The 9,444-nt window shown below is 48.1% G+C and overlaps 1 pseudogene; it reads left to right on the top strand.

The window, feature by feature from the left end:
* Positions 1 to 471: 471 nt before the first annotated feature.
* On the top strand, positions 472 to 7,094 carry LOC124999488 (annotated as a pseudogene).
* The last annotated feature ends 2,350 nt before the right edge of the window (positions 7,095 to 9,444 follow it).

A 9,444-nucleotide genomic window follows, 5' to 3' on the forward strand; every position in this document is an offset into this window, starting at 1 on the left:
TATTCCTCACAAGAGCATGTGTGTTCTTCTGTACCTGCGTCATCTCTCCACCTCAGTATGGTAACGAGCGCTACCCCCACCAAAGGACCGGTGCCGAAGGCAAAAGAGCTGCATTCCGCCCGTGCCCCACGGCTTGCGGTGCATCAGTTTCGGGCAGGGACCCTCACCCTATGTGCATTGCCTGCATGGACTGTAAACACGACCAGGCTTCCCTAGCTGATCTGCAAGGGTGTTCTCACTGTGCTTTGATGCCGGAGAAAATTTTGGAGAGGAGGTTGAGAGTAGCGGTAGCCCACAGTCTCTACCAGAGACTCCGACGAACATCAGCTGCGAGCCACTACAAGCTGGGCGGACATGATGGAGGCGGAGTCCCCAGTTATGCCCCCGTTGTTCGAAGGGATCGATGAGGGCATAGCTGGAGACGAGGACGCATAGTGCGATGCTAACTCTGACCTCCTCGATTTGGACGACATGGAGGAAGAGGAGGATGACTCCAGCTTCCCAGCTCAGACGTCCAGGCCACCAAGTGGGGCCGATATGGTTCCCCCGGTGGATAGCGGTGGATAGTGGATAGCCGGCTGCCCAGGGCCCTGGAGGGACTGAGCGGGACCTGTATGATGGTAACAGGCTTCCAGCCGCTCCTTCTGTAGCTAAACAGCTTTTACCAGCAGTCCCTGCATGCATGAAGGAAATGAGACGTTATTGGTCTGCCCCGTTTAAGAGCAAGCTTCCCACCAAGGGCTGCTCTAAGCTAGAGATTGAGGGTATGGGTGAGCTGGGGTTAACCGAACCCCCAGTGGTGGAACCTTCAGTGGCTTATCACTTCCACCCTAACTGCCGATCCATTTCAGTTTCTTCTTGCATTTCTCTGCCCAATAAAACAGACCGCGTCACTGCGGCTATTTATCAGAGAATGTATAAATATGCTGCACAGTTGGTGTGTTCGCCCAATGCAGTCACACTGTTGTCTGCCTATCAGGGTGAGATCCTGGAGGAGATGGAGTGGCAGCTGGATTCAGGGACACCTAACCCAGCCCTGTGGGATGAAATATTCGTTGTGAACGATTTAATCTTGTGCTCATCCAGAGGAGCAGTCCAGGGCTGTGGTCGTGTGATGGGGCTTGCAGTCTCAGGTGAGAGAGTGTTATGGCTGAACCTGTCAGGCTTAGGTGACTCTCAGTAGGCCGAGGTCATGGATGCGCCCTATGACCCCACCAAGGGTCTCTTTGGCCCAGTTTTGGAGAAGATGAGAGAGACAAGCACCTGTAGGAAGCAGGAGGGAGAAGCCTTTGACCTCTGCTTACCTCGAAAACCCACTCCTCACCCACCCCAGACGTCCAGACCTGGCTTTGCAGCGAGAGCTGCAGCAGTAAAAGGAAAACCCGGTGGTGTCAGGTCACAGAGACACACAGTGGGACAACACCCCAACCAACAGGCCCAGGCTGAGAATCCAAGGCCATGGGGTAAACATTCCTTTGCAGCTGTGGCTGGCATGAACGGTTCGTCTCACCCCGGAGAGGGGAAGAAGAAGCGGCCATCCTAACGCGGTCTTCTCCCTCACCTTCTCCTCCCTTAAAAAGAAGAAAAAATGTAAGGGAGGAGATCAGTCCGGTGTGTTGTTCGGTGTTTAGAGGCTCCTATGGTTCACAGTTTTCCAGGAGTCCGCTGTCAGTCTCCCTCCCCACAGGTTCAGAGAAACCCCCCGTATCAAAAAACTCAAATAAGGAGAAAACACAATCTCGATCTGTCCCCAGACGGAACCAGCTCTCTTCTAACCGAGGGGGTGACGTCACATTCGTGCGACACAATCAGTGCAGCACAATCAGTGCGTTTACATTAATCGGACTATAACAGGAGAACTTAAGTGGATGTAAACACGTTACTCCGATTAAAATCTCGGAGTTCTCAAAATCCGATTGAGACATCCAGATAATGCAATTGGAATCGGAGTTTTCATCGGAGCATGTGTGTGCGCACACTCCACCACCGCTGCGCTGGCGTGTGACCCCGGAGCAAACACGTCCAAGAAACCCGGGCGTAGAAGAAGAAGAAGAGAAATGGAGCCATCTGAGGGATAGTAGAACATTACGTACATGATTAAAATATGTAGTATTATCCGTCTGGTTGTTTTTTGAAATGCCAGTCTGCCGCATGAACGACTCTTGTTTATTATATCACGTAATAGGCCAGCCGGAAATCGGGCCGTATTAACGTGGTATTAACCCGCTGAAAAGACACGTATCGCCACCTAGTGTGGATGAGGAGAACAGTTATTCGATTTTCTTGCACTGTATGTAAACTGGGACAAGGACTGTAGTGAGAAAGTCGAATTTTGAGCATAGCTCGATTAAGTTCTGCATGTAAACACACTGATTGAGTCCACTCGGTTCCCTCTCGGTTCGAAGCGACAGGTGGTGTACATGCGCAGTTCATTCCTGGGTATTAAAGGCAATTTCTCAGGGATATAGACTGCAGCTTGCTGTAAAACCACCGAAATTCAACAGTGTGTTAACTTCATTGGCCAACGGAGATTCAGCACGGGTCCTGGAGGATGAGATTGCAACTTTGTTTAACAAACAAGCAATCAGAAAGGTGCCGAACGAGGAAGCGCAACAGGGTTTTTACTCCCATTACTTCCTCATTCCAAAGAAAGGGAGCGCATCTCTTCACCCCATATTAGACCTGCGTGTATTAAACAAGCACTTGCGAAAGTACACGTTCAGAATGTTAACACACAAAGTGCTTTGTCGCTCGATACGTCCAAACGAATGGTTTGTGACGATCGATCTTTCAGATGCATATTTTCACATTGGCATTTATCCTACACACAGAAAGTTTCTCAGGTTTGCGTATCAAGACGTAACCTACGAGTTTCAGAAACTCCCATTCGGTCTATCACCAGCTCCGAGGGTATTCAGCAAGTGTGTGGAGGCAGCGCTGTCCCCATTGAGAAACAGTGGCATCAGAATATTCTCATATATAGACAACTATCTAATATGGTCCCGTTCAGGACAGCAAGCGATCATAGATTTCAATACAGTGTTAAGTCATCTGAGGGATCTTGGATTCAATATAAATTGGACAAAGAGTCGTCTGGCTTAATGCACAGAGTATTTAGGACTCCCTAGAATAAACTCCCTCTCTTATTGAGTTACGCTATCGGCAGAGAGAATAGTGTCCTTCACGTGGTGTCTCGCACTTTTTCGACGAGGAAAAGTCGTGTCTTTCAGGCTGTGCCTTCGCCTTCTGGGCCTTATGGCATCAGTCATATCTATGGTGCAATCAGGGCATCTCATGATGAGAGATTTTCAGCGTTGGGTTGCATCCCTCCGCTTATGTCCGCACCGTCATCTTTCCCGCAAGGTAAAAGTGACGCCGTCGTCCATCACGGCTCTCCTTTAGTGGAGAGATCCACCTGCTCTCACCTCAGGTGAACCACTGGGGACGGTGGCATCCAGGGTAACCATGACAACGGATGCGTCCCTCAGGGGATGGGGCGCGACGTTGATGGGCAGAGCAGTGAACGGGGTTTGGTCCAAGGGGATGGCTCAGGCTCACATAAATGTGTTGGAGCTACAAGCAGTGTTCTTAGCACTGCGACATTTCCTGCCCTTTCTCAGCGGTCGTCATGTCTTAGTGAAAACGGACAACTCTACTGTAGTAGCTCACATTAACCGACAGGGCGGCACACGCTCTCTGCAGCTGCACAGGTTGGCTCAGAGATTGATTGTGTGGAGCAGCTCAAGACTGATGTCCCTTCGAGCAACTCATGTGCCAGGGATTTTGAACCTGGGGGCAGATTTACTGTCCAGAGGAAACCCACTGTACGGGGAATGGAGACTTCATCCACAAGTGGTGGAGCAGATATGGCAAAAATTTGGCCAGGCTGCCGTAGATCTCTGCGCCTCGCAAGAAAACAGTCAGTGGGGATCACTGAGTGATCACTGGGGATAGATGCTCTGGCCCATCAATGGCCAAACATCCAGCTTTATGCTTTCCCACCCCTCAGCTTGATCTCCCCAACTCTAATCAGAGTGAGAGAGCAGAGTTTGTCGCTGATTTTGATAGCTCCCCGTTGGCCATCCAAACACTGGGTGGCAGAGATAATTCAACTTCTGGCGGACAACCCCTGGCCTCTACCCATTCGCAGGGATCTTCTATCCCAAGCACGAGGGGAAATGTACCACCCACACCCAGAACACATGGCTCTATGGGCCTGGCCAGTGAAAGGTGGAATTTGAATGCTGCAGGTCTGCCCCCAGAGGTCATCAAGACCATTCAGAACGCCAGAGCCTCTTCTACCCGCTCTCTTTACAGTAGTAAGTGGCAGATTTTTGAAGAGTGGTGCAATAATAGACACAATGTTCCTTTTCAATGTTCATTTGTGGATGTATTGTGTTTTCTGCAGGAGTTGGTGGATAAAGGGGAAGCATTTTCCACAATTAAGGTCTACTTAGCAGCAATTTCAGCTTGCCATGTGGGCTTTGGTGACAAGCAACGAGCAAAGAGGTGCTCGCTGTAAGCTCCCAGTTTCCAGGCCCCTGGTCCCAATGTGGGATTTATCATTAGTGTTGGATGCTCTTTCTCACCACCCATTTGAGCCTCTTGAGGCAGTAGGATGAGATTTCTCTCAATTAAGACAGCATTACTTTTGGCATTAACCACAGCCAAGCGGGTGGGTGACCTACAGGTTCTGTCTATCCATCCTTCATGTTTGCAACTAGCCCCTGAGCTCACTAAGGTGTGCCTGCAACCTAATCCAGCATATGTGCCTAAGGTGTTGGCATCATCATACAAATGTCCCACCGTGGAGCTCTTGTATTTTCACCCTCCCCCATTCTCCTCAGAGGATGACAAGTGGCTTAACAAATTGAGAAGGACTGATCAGTCGTTCGTTTCCTGGGCTGCTTCTCATAGGGGCAGGCTGTTGTCACGACAAAGATTGTCGCACTGGATTGTGGAAGCCATATCTGTGGCTTATAGGTGTAAGGGTCTTCATCCTCCTCTGGGAGTGAGAGCCCATTCCACAATGGGAATGGCTTCATCGTAGGCCAGTCTACAGCTTGGTGCTGTAGACTGGTGTTTGGATGGCCAGTCTACACCTTGCTGCTGTAGACTGGAGGCTCGGGTTTTGCCCCGTAGCCCCTAATTAGTCTCTGACTGGCAGCCTCCGCTCTCCTTCTCGCTCTGCACTTTCTGCCACCTTCAGATTTGCAGGTGCTCACTCCCGATGCGCCGCGCTTGTCCGCCGCGTGTATTTGCCTTTTATCCCCGTCGCTCACTCAAAGCCATCAATAACATTCTATGGCCCTTTCGTACAGCGGTGCAGTCTGTATTCACTTGATGGGACCCAGAGGGAGTGTGTCATGTGTCATCAACGTTCAGATGTATCAAAAGTGAATTGACCTCCGCCAACATCATGGCTGGCATACGCCGGTTTCCACAGCTATTGTTCCTTTGGCGACACTAAGAGGCGACGCTGAGGAACTGTCAATAATGTGAAATCAAGTAGTTCTTGGAGGATGTGCACATCAGAGACACATTAATGCGCAATTAACACACACGTGTTTGTAACCATTGGTGGATATAAAAGCATGCGCAAAGTGATGAAGAAAATGGTATTAACAATGGCAGCCTTGGCTTTGTTAGAAGATCTCGCAAATTGTAATATGAGGCGTGAGAGAGTGTTTAGAGAACGCGAAGATCTACTAGCAAACAACGACAACTGGCTCATGAGTTGTTTTCGTTTGCCGAGGCCAGTATACCTGAAGCTGAGCGCAACACAGCGCAGAGCCAAGGGTTGTCCGTGCCAACACAGGTGCTCACCACACTGGGGTTCCTGGCAACAGGCACTTTCCAGCGGGAACTGGCCAACCGGTCAGGAGTGTGTCAGTCAACCCTGAGCCGAGCCATGCCAGCTGTGTGGGACGGGATCATCAAAATGTCATCAAGGTTCATCAAATTCCCATACAATGCTGTTGAACAGGCCAACATTAAAGCGCAATTTGCAGCAAGAGCCAGTTTCCCCAATGTAATCGGCCGGCCGGTGCGCGATGGGTGGCTTCTGGGTGAGTAAATAATTTATCCGTTTAATTGCCCCCAAATGTAAACCAGAACAATGCCCATTTGGGCATGTGCGCATCAAATATGGTCATTTCTTTTTCCCTGGTGGAATTAGAGTTGCAGGGCTTTCTAACAAGCCTTTTATTGTCTTCCTGTGTTCAGTAGCATCAATAAACGCGTGCTTAAAGTACGAAATGTCACATTATATCAGCCGCATTCATTATTAAAAGTGTGATCAGTCTTGTCAAACAAAGTTGTTTTGTCCTTTGTGTTCGTTTCCCACTAATGCACCGACAACAATTGGAAAAAAGTTGGTGTGATTCATTCAAATGGTGTATGAACAAAGGAAACTAAATTTCACATTTTTTTCGGTCTTCATTTGACCCCAGGGGACAGTGGCTACCCCCTGAGAAGGTGGCTGTTGACCCCTCTCACCAACCCCAGGACCGATCAAGAGAGGAGATACAATGACCTTCATTCCCGAACTTGGGCAGTGGGCAATCGGTCTGCTGAAAGGACGCTGGCTCTGCTTAGACAGATCGGGGGGAGTGCTGCTCTACCGACCGAAGAAGGTGTGCCACATTGTAATGGCATGTGGTGTCCTGCACAACGTGGCACACCTTCACGGCATACCACTGCCAGAGCACATCCCCCCACCTGAGGAACCGGATGCCAGACCTGTCAACCTCGCCCCACCCCGGGAAGCGATACGGGCTTGGCAGCACGTCATTTCAACCATGTAAAGAAGCAAGGACACAATTTAGTTACTTATTCACAAGTGCATTTCTTGCCTTGCTAATATCGCCAAGGCCGGCAATTATCTGATCCAGACAATCATTGATGCAATGGATGGCTCTCACAATCTCGTTTTGTGACTCTAGCACCGCTTGGGTGAGAACACAGCCAGTTGGGCGGACGTCAGCTGCTGGCGTGGAGTCGCAGGGGCGCATGCTGCCGGTGGAGAGGGTGGATCTGGTGGGACCGGTGGAGACAGCGGGGTGCTCGGTGCCGGCGGAAGTGCCCTCTTCTAGGTCATTGTCTTTTCAGAAATGATGATAATAAAAACAAAAATGAATTGACTAAAGATGAGTCAATGTGTTTAATATCCTGGCAACTTCATGCATGAGCTATGTGTATTGTGAACAGCCTATTGTACAACCAGTATAATGACAATATTTCTGAGTTTAACACATTTACCTTGGGGATGATCTGTGTCATGGGCTCCCACAACTCCGAGGAGTGCTGTGTCACCCATTATGGCGGCCACTCTCTGGTCGAAGGGGGTCAGTTCGTCCCCTCGACCCCCCGCCAGTTGAGGTCAAGTTTCAGCGGTGTACTGAAATCCTCCGCTTCACCTCCATCTTCATATCGGACCATTTCTTTTTTACATCAGTGTGTGCGTGCTCCTCTGATCCTACGGCATTCACAGCCTCACACACATGCTCCCACTCACTTCGCTTTCTTTTTGAGTTGATGCCCAATGACAGGCTACCAAACAGAATGTGTCTACGTATCTCCACTTCATTTAATAAAACTTCTACTTCTGACTCGTTGAAGTTCCTCATTTTCACCTTACTCATACACAGAGTGGGGAATCCGCGATGCAGGCCCTAATTAAATTAAGTGACATCTTTAAATTGGGGTATGGTCAGGGAGGAGTTTGGCACCTCTACATGTGCGCTCAATTCCACGTTGATTGGGATGTACAAACGAATAGTGCTTGGATCCAGGCGCACGCATACTTTGATACATCTGATTTTTTCTGGGCGGACGCCAGTTTCTGGATTTTAGCGCATGCCGTGTTTCAGTGACAAATCCACGCAAGTCTTTGTACATGGTTCATAGGACCACAGTACGTATGTGCCTGGCTTCGGAACTCCATGCGTTGACACACTCCGTTGGCATTTTCATCCCTTCCTCAGCTACAAAGACAAGGAAACACCATGCGACACGATCCATGCTGCTGTTGCTATGGCCAAACAACCATATCACATTAGACACTGTTTTGCCAACTACTTTTGTAAATTTGTTCATAATGCTAATTCTATAAATGTTCTTGATTACACTGTTTTTTTTTTAAGGAGATAATAATCATTTTTATTTTATTTTAGTCTAATATTATTTTATTTTATCTTTCTTGTGATTTTTAAGAGTATTTACTTTTATGTACAGTGAAGCTACAGTGACAAAGTACTTTCCATCATGGATCATTAAGTCTGTCTAAAGCTAAAGCTGTCCCCCAAAAGTACATTTTTTCAGTTCAGATTCATTTTTGTTTCTACTTCCTGCTTCACTTTCTACTTCCTGCTTCAAAAACCTGTCGTTCAAATTGCTATGCAGATTGCATGCAGCTATATTTATCCATGAAACCAGATGAAACTAATTAACTGGTTAAACTCCAAACATGCCTTAAAGACATAAAGGCCTGGATGATCTTTAATTTTGTTCTTTAAAACTCACTTACACTAGGCCTACACTAGGCAATCTGCTGTGCCCAAGCACGTTTGCCCTGTAAAGTTTGGATTCTATGGCTAGTGTGAGTGTAAGTGCACCATGCTGGAGTATGGTACACTTCCCTGGCCTGTTACGGTTGGAAGAGGTGTGCTTCTGCGAAGTCACAACCATGATGTACAAAGCAAGTGATGATCCCCCCATGTAGTTTCATTGGATTGCATTACCTTGGCCTCCATTACTTCTGTGAAAACACTTGGTGTTATGTTTGATGAGGATATGGCCATTAATTCAGACATAAATCAAATGTCCAGGACTGCTTTCTTTCACCTGCGTAATAGTGTACGAACACTAACATAAACTGGGTTAGGCTCATGTCCTGTGGCTAACTCTCTGTATACCACCAATATAATGGTTGTGCATATTTTTATCATGCGTCTTGAATTTTCCTAATAGGCTAGTTAATGTATTACGTTCACAAGTGTAACATATTTAGTCTTTTTTATCTGATATTAAACCACAATGAAAAAGCACACGTCAGCCAGTACTTCTGTAAGGACTGCCAGTGAGCCACGAGTAAATGCCGTTCTTCTTCTTCTACACTGAGTCAGTTGTATCTCTGAGGTCCGTTTATTGGGATCTTTTCTCGGTGTCTCATCTCATCTCATCTTCTACTATCGCTTAATCCTTACTAGGGTTGCGGGGGGTTGCTGGAGCCCATCACAGCTGTCATCGGGCAAGATGCATTGTACACCCTGGACAGGTCGCCAGTCTATCACAGGGCTAACACAGAGACAAACAGCCATTCGCACTCACACTCACACCTAGGGTCAATTTAGGATCATCAATTAGCATAAAGAGCATGTCTTTGAGGGTGGGAGGAAGCTGGAGTACCCGGAGAAAACCCACGCGGACGCGGGAAGAACATTA

This window comes from Mugil cephalus, chromosome 21 (genome assembly GCF_022458985.1).
Source record: "Mugil cephalus isolate CIBA_MC_2020 chromosome 21, CIBA_Mcephalus_1.1, whole genome shotgun sequence".
NCBI classification, from domain to species: domain Eukaryota; kingdom Metazoa; phylum Chordata; class Actinopteri; order Mugiliformes; family Mugilidae; genus Mugil; species Mugil cephalus.